This window comes from Marmota monax, unplaced genomic scaffold (genome assembly GCF_021218885.2).
Source record: "Marmota monax isolate L192 unplaced genomic scaffold, Marmota_monax_Labrador192_F-V1.1 WCK01_AAM20220418_F8-fsc00114, whole genome shotgun sequence".
Taxonomy (NCBI): domain Eukaryota; kingdom Metazoa; phylum Chordata; class Mammalia; order Rodentia; family Sciuridae; genus Marmota; species Marmota monax.
Window position 1 is genome coordinate 5,647,853 of NW_026694943.1, and position 14,897 is coordinate 5,662,749.

The window sequence follows — 14,897 nt, forward strand, 5'->3', positions numbered from 1 at the left end:
TAAGAGGCAGAAGAGGAGAGAGACTTGGTAAGAAAACGAAAGTCCATGCATTCAAATAAGACCCACTCCTGAATCTCTTTAAGGACCATTAATTTCACAAAATGCCAAGAGTATATTGATTGTTTTATAGAAAAAAAACCCTAAAAACCTCTAGTAAGTATACTAAGTTCTGTGTCTAGACTGATAAAAACAAAACAGATCAATATAAAAGATTCAAAGTCTGGTAGAGAAAAGGGGGAAACATATTAGCAATTAAGGATGGAAGGAATCTGAAGGTATCCAGCTTTGGGAAAGGAAAGAGTGTTCCAGCTGACATCTATTTATAGAAGCATTTGCAGGTATTTATATAACTTAATGCATTTAAAAGTTAATGATGCTTCTAGTTTATTTGTAAGGTATTTGGAAGGAAAGTAGAGTTGCAAACTTGTAAACCAAAAAGCTTTTTGCCCCATTTTAGTAACAACTTCTGGAGGAACTATGAGATAGCACAGCTCTCACTCATTATCTTTCTTCCTTAGAATGAGAGACTTAAAGCATCCCTTTACCTTTACTAAGATTATATGCTTCATAGGTACTATATTTTCTCTTAAAATAAAATTGTGTGCATAATATAAGACCTGAAAGTAAAAAGAAAATAAATATGTATCCATAGAAATGTACAACCCTTTGTAGTTTGACTGTTTAATTTTGGTATTACTTCAAAGAATTGACTAAAGAAACATTTTTATCATGTAATTCCAATGTCAGTTTAAGATATTATCAGGGAAGGCTACAATGTTTAGCAAACAAAAGGGATTCTGAAGATAGAAAAAGAAGACTATTATTATAAGAATGTTTTCTTTTACATAGAGGAAATATTTTTATCTTCCATTTGTTTTTTAAATCCCAGGAAAGGAAATATCAAGAGAATTGGTTAATCTACCCTAAATCCCTTCTCGAGAAATCTCTGCCTCACCCTGTACCTTAGCTCATGGCTTGGGAGGACCACTTTTCCATTTCTTGCTTCGGAAACTAAAGCCTCAGGTTTAGCAGATTTTGTATCAATTTTGAAGTTTGGTTTTCAGAGTTGCTACATATTATGTTTCCAGTTGTTTTTTTTTTTAAGAGAGAGAGAGAGAGAGAGAGAGAATTTTTTTAATATTTATTTTTTAGTTTTCGGCGGCACAACATCTTTGTTTGTATGTGGTGCTGAGGATTGAACCCGGGCCGCACGCATGCCAGGCCAGCGCGCTCCTGCTTGAGCCACATCCCCAGCCCCATGTATCCAGTTTTAACAAAAGCAAATTATGAGGCATGAAAAGAAAGTGAAAAGCAAGGCCCAATAAAGGAAAGACAGTGAGAGTTGGAAACTGTCTCCAAAATAGAGCTCAGACAGTGCTTTACTAGGTAAAGTCTTCAAGTCAGAGAGTATAAATATGTTCAAAAAAGTAAAGCAATTAAGTCTAAACCACCGAAGGAAAGCATGAGAATGCTATCTCAACACATAGAGAATATCAACTGATGGGCTGGGCTTGTGGCTCAGTGGCAGAGTACTTGCCTAGCACAGGCGAGGTCCTGGGTGAGATCCTCAGCACCACATAAAAATAAATGAGTAAAATAAAGGTATTGTGTCCAACTATAACTAAAAAATAAATGTTAAAAAAGAGAATATCAACAGAGTCAAAAACTAGAGGGACTAGGGCTGTGGCTCAGTGGCAGAGCGCTTGCCTAGCATGTGTGAGGCACTGGGTTCCGTCCTCAGCACCACATAAAAATAAATAAATAAAGATATTGTGTTCATCTACAACTAAGAAAAAGAAAGTATAATAACTGAAATAAAAAATTGTCCAGAGGAGCTGGCAGAATAAATCGTTGGTAAATTTAGTCTGAGGAATTAAAAGGAAGAAAATGAAGAGACTCAGAGCTTGTGGGACATCACCAAGTCTATCAACATAACTCATAATAGAAGTTCTGGAGGGAAAAGAGAGAATAAAGGAAAAAAGGCATATTTGAAGAAATAAAGGCTGAATGCTTCCAAAATTTAGTGGAAAGTGCTCATTTACATGTATAAAAGCTTCACAAACTTTAATTAGGATAAACTCAGAGATATCCAAACCAAGACACATAAGAAGCCAACTGTTAACAGACAAAAAGAGCACCTTCACAGCAGGAAGAGAGAAGCAATACATCAGGCACAAGGATCCTCAAGATCCAGAGGCCAGAGGGCAGTGAGATGACATATTCAAAGTGCTGAATTTTGAAAAAGATGGTTATTTGAGAGTTCTAAGTCTGGTAATCCTCCAGAACTGAAAGCAAAATTAAGACATTCTCACACAAGTAAAAACACAATTTGTTGATATAGACCTACCATCAGCAAGTACCACAGGGAACTCCTGAGGCTAAGATGAAAAAGTACTAGGGAGTAACTCAAGTTCCCATGAAGAAATAAAGGTCACCTGTAAAGGAAGCTACACAGGAAAATATAAACGACAATACACACGTGTATTTTTGTTTGTGTCTCATTTCTATCCCTGACTTTAAAAAGAAATCACATGAAGTAATAATTATAAAACTGTTGATGTTATTTGATATTAGTTGGAACCAAATTGATATAATTTAAGATGTTCTTTACAACTCCAAGGAAAACAGTAAGAAAATAAATTTTTCAAATATGGTAGAAGATATTACAAGGGAATAAAATGGTAGCCAAAAAATCTATAAAACATTAAAGATGAAGAAATAAAGGAATAGAAGAACTAAAAAGTATAAGGTACTGTGATAGACAGAGTAACACCCCCCCCACGATGTTCATATCTTAAACCAGAATCTTTGAATATGTTTTACCACATATGGCAAGGAGGAATTTGATTTTTGTTCTACCATGGTATTCAGGTATCTCCCTATTGTATTTAATTATGTATCTTCAATAAATGTCTTTTCTAATGACAAATTTTCTGTGTAGTCTAATTCTTTACTTAAAACCATACTATCAGGCCTTGAGCAGTGGAGCTCACTTATAATCCCAGCTACTAAGGGAGATGAGGCAAGAAGATCACAAATTCAAGGATAGTCTGGGCAATTCAGTGAGATCCTGTCTCAAAATAAAAAGTTGAAAGGGCTGGGGATGTAGCTCAATGGTCCACATCCCTATGTTCAATCCCTAATAGTACCCAAACAAACAAACAAATAAATAATTGTACTGTTATATTGAGGTAGTCATTTATTAACAGAGCTCTCTTATACTTGAGTAGAAATTCAATAATGGCCTTCAGAAAGAGCCAAGTTTCGCTTCAGCTCCCCTAAAGGACTTAGTGTATAAACATGCACAATAAAGAGACAGAGAAAGTCTTTAGGGTAGAACTTTTACTAAATTCTAAGACCAGCAAAATTTATTTTTATTGTTCTATCTCCTTTGTTTATTGTGGTAAGAGCAATTAACAATACTTTTTCTATTAAATTTTTAAGTGTATAATGCATTATTGTTGATTTTAGGTATGATATTCTACAGCAGGTTTCTAGGGTTCATTCATCTTTTTTGACCAGAATTTAACCGCTTGTTTCCTGTCTCCTCAGTTCCTGTAATAGTTATTACACTTTTCAATTCTATGAATTTGACTATTTTAGATGCCTTTATAAGTGGAATCATGAAGTACTGTCCTTTTGTGACTTGCTTACTTCACCTCTTATAAAGTCCTTGGAGTTCATAGAAGTCATCAGATTTTGCAGATTTCCTTTCTTAAGGCTGTATAGTATTCAAATCTAAGTGTATGCCACATTTTCTTTATCTGTTTATCTGTCAATGAACATATAGGTTGTTTCCACTCTTGGCTATTGGGAATAGTGTTTCAGTGAACACAGGAGTATGAATATCTCTTCAAGAGCTTCATTTCTTTAATTATTTAAAGAATTTCTTAATTCTTTTAGATAAATGTCCAGTAGAGGAACTGCTGCATCTGTGGATTTTTTTAAAAATAATCTCCCCTCCAGGCTGTTTTCCAATAATGGCCACACAATTTTGCATCCCCACCAACAGTGAGCAAGAGTTCCAATTTGCCCACATCCTCACCAACAATTGTTGTATTTCTGCTCTGTATATTTCTTCCTGCATTTGGAAGACAATCCTCTTCCAAATGCTGCGGAGCCTCAAATTGAGGACCACAATAATCCCATTTATATTGTGGTTGTCACTTATTATACAGGAGTAGAATTTCTCCTTTATAAAAAGTGAACAATCTAACAGAAAAGAAGAGCCAACATTTGAAACTTCATCTAACCGAGCGAGCCCTGTACTTTCGGCACACAATGTTGTCATGGCTGGCCTCTCTTCTTTCTCTGCATGTGCCCTATCATTTGAGCCTCCTACTCCAGTTGTTTGAAATCATCTCCCCCAATCAAAGTTAATGTGAAAAGATAAGAAAAGATGATCAGGATGATTTTTGACCTGAGAATTCAGGGAAAAGTTGGAGAATTCTTAGCCAGACAATGACAGCTCTGGGGTCCAGGGGGCAGAACATAATGCCAAGATCTGAAGGGAACTCTGGAGGACAGACAGGAAAGATTGATCAAACATCTAAAGTTTACCTTTATATGGTGCAACTGAATGATATAGGCATGATCTTTATTTAAGGACCAGAGGCCTAGAAGTTGGTCTTTTTGGGCTAAGAGTACAAAGATGCACTTAATAGAAGTAAATGGTAAATGTTGTTTGTGGTTTAAATATGAGGTGCTGCACTAAAATTCATGTGTGAGAAAACATCAGTTTTCTAAGGTGAAATTAGATTATGAGTGATGACCTAATCAGTGGATTAATCCACTGATGTGGCTTAACTGAGCTGTAACCACAGGTTGGTAGAGTGTGGCTAATAGGAAGTAGGTCACTAAGGGTGTGTCTTGGGGGTTTATATTTTGTACCTGCCCCCATGGAGCTCTCTCTGCTCCCTGTTGCCATGTCCAGAGCTGTTTTCCTCCACCATGCCCTTCCACCATGATGTTCTAACTCACCTTGAGCCCAGAGCTATGGAATCAGCCAACCATGGACTCAACCTCCTAAACCAAATAAGCCTTTCCTCCTCTAAGTTGTTCTTGTCAGGTCTTTTAGTCACAACAACAAGAAAGGTGACTGAAATAATATTTAATACATTAATTAGCTTGATTCAATTTTTCCACACCGCAGATGTATATCAACATCACAGTGTGCTCTCTGATTATTTGTGACCATAATTTGTCAATAAAATAATTCTGAAGCAAATTTTAAAAATGTAAAAAGACAACAGTCTAATTCATAGTTGTGGCATATTATCTTTAGTTCTCTCTTTCCTCAGTTTTACAATTTTAAATCAATCTCTGTTTAAACAACCAGATTAGTGTGGTATCAATGATGCTCAGAGTCAAAAATCATGACAAAGTAGCATGACTGGATTTAGCAACATGGAAGTATTCTTCATCTTGGAAAAAAGCTTATATAAATGTTCGCAAGGCAGAAGCCCTGTTGCAATGGACCATAAAGTGTATAGGATATATTACAGAGCACCCTATAAACATTGGCCACTGTTTCCAATGATTTGGTTATCATGACAGTGGTTTCCAATGTCAGTTAAACCACTCCATGCCACCCAAACAGAGCAAGGCCAGTTTGGGGACCTTCCCAACTTTGAGTACAGAGAAAAAAAAAAAAAAGCTTTTAACACTTTTAATATATTTTTTTAAAAAATTAATACCTGTTTTTACTTGAATTTCATTTTTTTCCATTGCAAACATTTTTAGATAGCAAGGAGTTATTTCATAGATTTTTATTACAAATGATTTTATAATTTAAGAACAAAATTTTCTGAAAGGACTTTATTAAAACATAACAATTTTTCCTTTTGCCCTCATTCTCAAATATCAGTTGATTTTTAAACGTTCCTAAAGAGAGGGCACACTGTTTTTTAAAGAGCATGCTATGCCATCAAGAATCAGGCAACAGAGCAAGTACAACACAATGTGAAAATATATGGTGTTTTATGAGATGAATTCCAAAGCAGCAGAAAATAAAATTATCAGCCAGTAATGAAATAGAAGGAGAGAAATATGGATCTGTAGTTGCTGTTCAGAGACTCAGAAATCTAATTATTGCAATTTAAGTGAAGCAAATACATCTTAATGTGTCATTTAGTATCCCTTGGAGATTTCAATGCATGAATATTTAAAGGCAAGTAATTTCAACATCTATATACCATTGCTTTTCCAGCCCCAAATACTAGAAGCATCTAATAGCTGCTCTTTCCCTGCTTAAACTATTGGAAGATTATATCATAAGTCTACAATCTTTTCCATCTTACATGGTAGTCCGTGTCTGCTGGGGAGCTAATATTCCTTCTAGAAGATACAAACAAAGGATAGAGATAGTTTTTTTAATATTTCTGGCATTTGCAAATCCTAGGAAACCACACAGAAAATTTATCAACATGACAACTTGATAAGTTTGTTCTTATTTTCCATGTGGACCACTTATCTTAGAAATATTGTGATTTGGGGTATTGTTTTATAGCCAGAACAACATATTTGACTCAGATTGTGTAATGAAGTTACAAGCTAAATCTGTTTTGGAAATAATTCTTTTACTTGCAAATGTTAGATCTTTTGGTAGGAAACATATGGCTCTGTTGTAGCAGGGAAGTTCTACTGGAATATCAATGACATTGGGGTTTAGCTGCCAGGAGGAAGGGGGAAGGTGCTGCTGCTTTGATTCTGCTAGGGGAAAAAAAAAAAAAAACTCATTGAGAAGGAAAGGACACACTGTTGATAAAGCAGAGTAGAGCAAAACTCGGGTGAGAGGATTGGCCTTTGCAATTAAGGATGTTTACTTCTCTGAGAGCAGAAGAAAAATGAGAAGATGGGTTCCACGTGCTACACGTGTGAGAAGGAGGTGAGAGAGCTGATGCAGTTTATGATTAATAACCTTGGACTAGAAAAAATCTCACCAGATCACTGACAAGGAGTAAAGCTACAGTGGTGAAGTAGAGACCTGGAAACAAGGGAGGTTTTGAAAATGGCAGTGGGTAATGCCGCAGGCAGGAGGACTGAGGAAAGCATCTGCAGCCCAGTGAAAGTCCAGCCATGCCTGCAGTGCAGGGCTCCACTGATCCAGTGCAATGTTGAGAGCTGAACCACTAGCACACATCAATAGAGGCAAAGGCAGGAACAGAGAGTCCAACCCAAGATTGGGGATTACAATGTTGCTTGCAGTAAAATGGACTTATCCCCAAACTCTCAGCCTCATCCAGCTTGTGTGACAACTTTCTGCACATCCTCAGTGCACAAGCAATGAGTGAGTACAGGTGTGTGTAGTGGATGTATACTCCCTCCCACTCTGAGTGTGTTGTCAAGGTGACTATGATAGTTCAGGCTTTTTGTTGAGAATGGTTGCGTAGATATGCCAACATTTTTTTTTTTTCAGAATTGGTGGCTATTTGAGAAGGAAGAATCACTATTTATTAATTAGGAAAATTCTAGAAACAAGACATTTTTTAAACAGACATGTCTAAAAATTCATTCATGGAAGTTAGAACTTCTTTCCTTCCGGACTCAATTTTCTTGCCTACACACAAGACAATACTAATCATTTATGTGACGGTAGGTACTTTATTCACTTCCATTGTATAGAAAACAGAAATAGAATAAATAGCTTTAAATCACATGTCAAGAAAATGAAGAAACTGGGTTTCAGACCCAGAATATCCAACTCTAGAACCCGCTTACGCAGAAACTATGCTAGATAAATACAGTTGTGGACTTAAAATCATGAATTTGGAATTCTGAAATTTAAATGCTGGAGGAATAAAACTATAGAGAGTCATAGTCATAAGGAGTAAAAGATTACTCTTTATGAGTAATCTTTTCAAGTCCAGAATGCAGAGCCTGAACATAAGAGAGGGTAGTCAAGGTAAACCAAAAACAGCAGTACAGACTTTGTACAAATTTTTGCAGCATTAAATTACTTTTCTTCTCAGGCAGCAACTTGACTAATATGGTGATTTAAGGAATGTTGTTTTAATTGGAATACAAATCTAGTATTATTTTTAAGATAAATCTTTGGACTTAAAAAAAAAAAAGTTCACCCTTTCCATAATCTTAGGCTGTGGGTCCCACATTCCAAGGATGAGTGCTTACTTCTATCATGACAGGTGCACTGGAGACAGGAGACAATCTTGAAAAACTCTGTGCAAGGGTATTAAGTATGTGAGACAAATTTATCTAGAAATTAAAGGTAAATTTGTCTCTAGAAAGATAATTTTAGGAAACACAAAGAATTTAAAAACATATGGAGTCTGTACTTTCATACTCAGTGGTTCTTCCTGGTTAGAATGACCCATGAATTGGAAGGACTTCAGTTTGCATTAGAGGGGAGTGCCCAGAGCTGATCATTGGAATAATTAACTTGCCCTCACTGCTCTGCACCGAGAATACAAGTGCGGAAAGAGAAGCTGAGACGTAATTGCTGACAAATATGCTGTGCGTATTGAAAACCAGAAAATTTGCAGCTGCCACCCAGACTCCCTCATTGTGCAGATTTACAAAGAGCCACAAAAGGGACATGAGGTAAATGTAGGGTGCATGCCATAAACCATTTTGAGAAAATATCTGGGGGACAATTTAATATGAAATATCAGCTGGTAAAAGAGACCAGCTGCTTATTAAGAAGGATGACTCAAGCTAAAACCTCTAGTTCTTATTATATAATGAAATTGCCAATATATAAACCTTCATTTGGGGGAAAAAAAACTGCTGGATTCGAATGTGTCATAGATATGCATATGGACTTCCGATGATCTGAAGATCCAGAGTTTCACTTAGTGTAGTCAAAAGTTAAGACTTATTTGGAAATCCAGTAAGCAGAAGCATTCTTAGACAGCTTACCATTATTCCTAAAATTTTCTATTTGCATTGCATGGAATCTTAATCTTCTATCAGAAACAGACATCTAATTTTTCATGTATTGACAACCAATCAATCAATCCTCGTATTCTAGCTTACTGTAAATCTCACTTTTAGAGGTAATGAATACATAAAATTCCTGGGGGTTTTCAGTACAAATAGACTTGCATTTGTGTAGCATCCACTAATGGAGCTTTGAGTTTCCTTCAGCCTACAAAGTTTATTACCTCACGTCCATCTTCTTTCTAACTTACAGAAGTATGCTGCTATCATTGCTTTGTTCTTGTAGGTAAAAGCTCTTGTAAGTATGGATGTAGATCCAATCCACCAGTGTTGACTAGAAGTTCTGCTAACAGAAAATGTTTCAACAAAGGAATCTGTTTTAAATGTTGAAATTCTGAGCATGTTAAGAATAAAAAGGGAGAAAATTGAGGACCATGGATATTCCTGGAATTCATCAAATTATTCTGTATCTATGTGGCAAAAAGCAGCCTGCTTTTTATAAATGTGGATTCCTGTGGGATATAAAGTTTGTAGATCACCTTTAATTTCATGTTAAAATTTTCAACACCTTTGAAAATTAATTTATCTCTGAATTTTGCCTCTGTGAAACTTTCCTATTAATATTTGTTATAGTTTTTCTGGTGCATTCTTTTGATGCTGAATATTAGATCATTACAGTTTTAAGCAGTAGTCTCTTAAATGGAAATAAATCTTTCCCCAGCTCATTTGTATCATTTATTTATTGACAACTGTTTCATTAATGTTGAGTCAAACTATCCCAATGCATCTAATTCTTGTTGCAAATCACCTTGCCAGAAGGTCACTTTCCACCTGGTCTTGGGTTAGCTCTGAAACATACTTTTCCCTATGCCAGTAGAGAGATAAGAACTCGCAGTCCCCAAAAAATATCTCTGACAAAAGTGAAGAATCCCCATATTTATCGTCATTTCTAAATCAAGAGCATTAAAAAATGTGGCCTCCCTACCAGGACCTCTCCCTCCTCTCCCAGGACTCCTGCCACAGCTCCTCCTAGTCTTTAGTTTAAGCAGAAGGGTGATTTAAAGGTAAAATATTCCTTTCTCACACTTTAAACCCACCTGCATAGGTGCCCCTGCCCTGCTTCCTCCTGCCCCTCTGTGGATATCGCCCCTTCCCTCTTTCTCTTCAGGTAGAGATGTGCTCTCTTGAATTAAAAGGCTTCAAACTTCTTGCTCCTTGGTCTTGATCCCCCTTTGATCTCTCAATCTCTCCAGTCAGACTTTTAGGATTATTAGACCAATACTCCTAATAATCATGTCTTCCACTCAATTGAAAAAAGAAAGGACTGACTCTGCCGTCCCCTGAGATCATTGCTCTTTTCCTTGTCACCTACACTTGATTGCTCTTGTTTCCTGCTCATCCCAACTGCTCTTCATCGTTTGAAATCAAACTTTCTAGAGCTTTGTAATGTTTTGAACAACCAATAAATAAAATAAAATATTAAACTCAGTAGAATGCTGGTTACCAGGGGTTAGGGATGGGGTTAGGAGTTGGAAGATTTTGTTCAAAGTGTTCAAATTTGCCATTATGAGACTAATAATTTCTAGAGACATAATGTACAGCATGGTAACTATAGTTAATGCATTATATATTTGAAATTTGCTAAGGAAGTAAATCATAAGTATTCTTATGACAACAAAGGATGATAGATGTGTTCATTAGGTTTATTGTGGTGATTACTTCACAATGTATATGTACATCAAATATCACACTGTACCTCTTTAATATGCACCATTGTGTTAGCCAATTATGCCTTAATATAGCTGTAAGAATCTGTAATATCCATATGCATTTTAATCTCTTGCTTTATAAAACTTCTTGTTAAATAAATTCTGATCTTCAAAAAAAATAAAAAAATAAAAATTTTAAAAAAAGAAAACAAACTTTCTTGTCTCCATTTCATTCAAACTGCATTTAAAGGCAACAGAAATCTCCTAGTAGTCCAAGGAGCCTGAGCTGGTCCAGGGGATTTTATCAATCTTCACCTCCTCAGCTTCCTTTAGAAGACTGTGATACTCTGCCCTTTGGATTCATATTTCTCTCTCTCTCTCTCTCTCTCTCTCTCTCTCTCTCTCTCTCTCTCTTTCTCTCTCTCCCTACTCTCCTAAGTGTCGTCAAGTCTTCTCTTCTAACGCCCATTCTAACTTGGATTCCATTCTCTTTATGCTTAATTTCCTTTTTTGTTTGTGGCAACCAAATATAGTATCATAGAAATCTTGGAACTTGGATTCTACTCTTCCTATCTGGGTCCAGTGCTGTTTACTGGCACCTTCTATCTGATACCAGTGATGGAGAATGAGAAGAAAGTGTATAAGTCCGTTAGCGCATATCTATAATCACATACTTTCTATTTTCACTAAACTGAAATATACAATGTTTCAATGTACATAAATATAAATATATATTTATATTTATATAATATATATATTATATAATATATATTATATATATATAATATATATATATACCACCTTGGGGGTGGGTGGAAGGTGAGCACCTTAAAGTTAACAAACAATCCAGGTGCAGTGGTGCACACCTGTAATCTCATTTACTTGGGAAAGCTGAGACAGAAGGATAGCAAGTTCTAGGCTAGCATAGGCAACTTTGCGAGTCCCTGTCTCAAAACATAAAAAAGGTCTGGGATATGGTTCAGTGGTAGAATGCCCTTAGGTTAAATAACACAAAAATACACACAAGAAGAGGCTAACAAACATACTTTAAAAAAAAAAAAGAAAAGAAAAGAAGAGAAGGTTGCTGAGAATCATAGTGATTATGTTACACAAAAAATTTAAAATATGGGAGAAGAGGAGCATTAATATGGATTATAGAAAGAAAACTTTAATAAATAGATCTCAAGAGACATTTGTTTTGTGCAATGTACAAATTAAATAATTAGTGCTTCATTACTAATTTATGGATGTGTCAAAGTTAACAAAGGAAAAAGTGGAAGAAAAAATTCATCTAAAATAAATTAAGTAGTTTGGAGTAAAGTAAAAGTTGTGAAATAAACCAGATCTCTAAGTTGTTCCACAGGAAACAAATGAGCTTTAATCCAATACCTCATTGAATCTGTATTTTGGGGTGGTATTTTCATCAGCTTTGTGCCACTCTGGCCAAAATTCCTGACAAGAAAATCTTAGAGGAGGAAAAATTGATTATGGCTCACAGTTTCAGAGGTTCAGTCCAGGGTCCTCCAAATCCATAACTCTGGGCCCAAGTTAGGCAGAACATCATGGCAGAAGGGCAGAAGGGAAGGAAAGCAGCTCAGGACCCACAGCCAGGAAGCAAAGGGACAGTTCTGCTCACCAGAGACAAAATATAAACCCTAGAGGCACACCTCCAATGACCTACTTCCTTCAACCACATCCTACCTGTCTACAGTTACCGCCCAGTTAATCCACATAGGCGGATTAATCCACTGGTTAGGTTACAGTTATCACAATCTAATCATTTCACCTCTGAACATTCCTGCATTGCCTCACATATGAGCTTTTGGAAGATACCTCCTATATAACCATAACTGGTGTGCAACTAGATCATGGGGGAAATCCTCCTCACTATCCCCTGAGGAAGAGTCTGCTGTTCCCAATTATTTGGTTATCATTTGAAGCAAAGTTTAACATGCTGCTATTCCAAAGTTGTATGGCATCCAATAAAAGCCACATCTGTCATGAGAACAATGAGGTCTCCTCTTTCTTCATTCTTTGTTAGGTTATTTATATTTTATCGTGTCTTCTTACTTTATCACATCCAGGAAAAAAAAAATATATATATATATATATATAATTTTTAAATAGATCACATCTCAAAATGTGACACATCTAAATATGACAAGCCCTGTGAAAATCCCTGGAAATAAAATCATCATGATATTATGGCCTATAATACCATCTCATCATACTGTACTTACAATAATAATATCTGCCTACAAAGAAGATCTTACAGTTATAAATGAAAGTAGGTAGTTAAAAGACTTTTGCCTAGATCTTTCTGACTTGTAAGGAAGAGTACATATGTTGAAAATTGTCTTAGAAAAGACAAACTAAAAATGTCTCTAATGTGAGAATTTAGAGCCTTGTTCTCAAGGAGAGTCAACCACTTTTACTCTCAAGCATTTCTGATTTCTTTAGCCACTTAACAAATATCTTTGCAGAACAACTCACAAATATCCAATAGTCCTTTTGCCATCTGATTTTAAAAAGAATTACCAACATCTACAGATGTTCAAGAAAATAATTCATCCCAGTAGAAACATGTAACTTTTCCTACATAGAAATGAATGTAACTTGATTAGAAGAGTATCAAAACAAAAATGGACTTGCTTCAGGAGTTGAAATATTATTATATTTACCTTAAATACATAGAAATTTCAAAACAAGTTTGAAGACAAATGCCAGAATTCACCTGGTTCTGGCCTTTTAAGTTCTCACTGTCCAGCAGCTGACACTCATGAAGGCTAAGCCCTATTCCTGATATTACAGCCACAGCTGACCCCAGAGATGGTAGGGGTGGGAGTGAGGATGGAGGAGGCATTGTATCCCAGTGATGGGTGATGACATCACAGCACAGTGACTACTAGTCCAGACCTGACCTCCTGTCTCATGGGCTGATCCCTATACCCAGACATGTATCAGGATCCTGTCCAGTCTCCCAGAGGGGACCTCTCATAATCATTAATTCACTCATTGACTCATTCAGTAAGCATTTACAGTGATAACTGTGGCAGCAGAATGAACCAAACATCCCTGATTAACTGTTCTTTTTTTCCATCAGGCTGGGGATGGGGATGGAACCCAGGGCCTCAGCACGTGGTATTCGGCTTCTCGACCATTAAGCTCCATCCCCAGCTCCACATTACCTTTGGGAGCACCAGATCCACTGTGATCTGCCTCGGTGACCTTTCCCAAGCTTTCCCAAACTCTCCACCTCTCTTCTTGCAAAGCAGATCCTTTCTTCCAGTCCTTTAATCATGGATGTCAGCAAGCATTGGAGCCAAACTAAATGTATATCCATTTGTGGGGAATGTATGACCCCTTGAGAGAAATGAAAACCCAAAAGAGTAACAACAAGAACAATTAACTTCATAGTTAGTTTTTCTACAAGTGCAAGGAGGCCAGTGGTGCTATAATGTGCCCTTATCCCCATTCTGACATCTGATTTTCCTTCCCTTTACCCAGGTTTCCAGTGTCTTCATGTTTTATTACTACCATAGCATGTCCATTCAGGTGTACCACCTCCTGAGCCAGACACAAATTTAAAAAACTTCCAAACTTATTTCTCTTAATACTCTAAAATGAGAAAATTGCAGGGGACTCTCTTCCCTGACTATATTTAGATCCATCACAACTTTTTCTTTCTTTTTAACTTAAATATTGTAATATTTAAGTTAAAAACCTAATTTTTAATTAAAATAATAATTAAACCTAATTATTTTAATGCCAATGAAGAAAAAAATCAAAATCTAAAATTACCATTCTACTTTATTTCACTACGAATTCATTTCTAAACCTAAAAAAGTGGACTTTTAAAATTAAAATGTGATCATGCAATGTGGTGTTTGGCATATTGTTTTCTACTTAATCTAATAAGAATAGTTTTCTCTTCTTATTAAATAATTTTTCAAATGTAGATTTAATGGCATCATAAACTTCTATGTGATAGGTATCTCTAATTAGCTATTTCCATTTCCTTATTAGTTTTTATTAAATTTTCTGTTACAATTATTATATGATGATCATCCTGTAAATAGATGTTTGCATAAATGTAGCACAGTCAAATAGTTTGTTGTCTTCCCGTACCCACTGTCTCATTCTTCCTTAATAAAATATTCCTAGGTAACAACAGACAGTTTGAAAATGCCACATCCCCACCTAACCCCATGTCCTATAGCAGCTTGGGGTGGTCACTTGGCTCAACACTGACCAATAAGATACAAGCAGAAGTGTATTTAGTAGGACTTA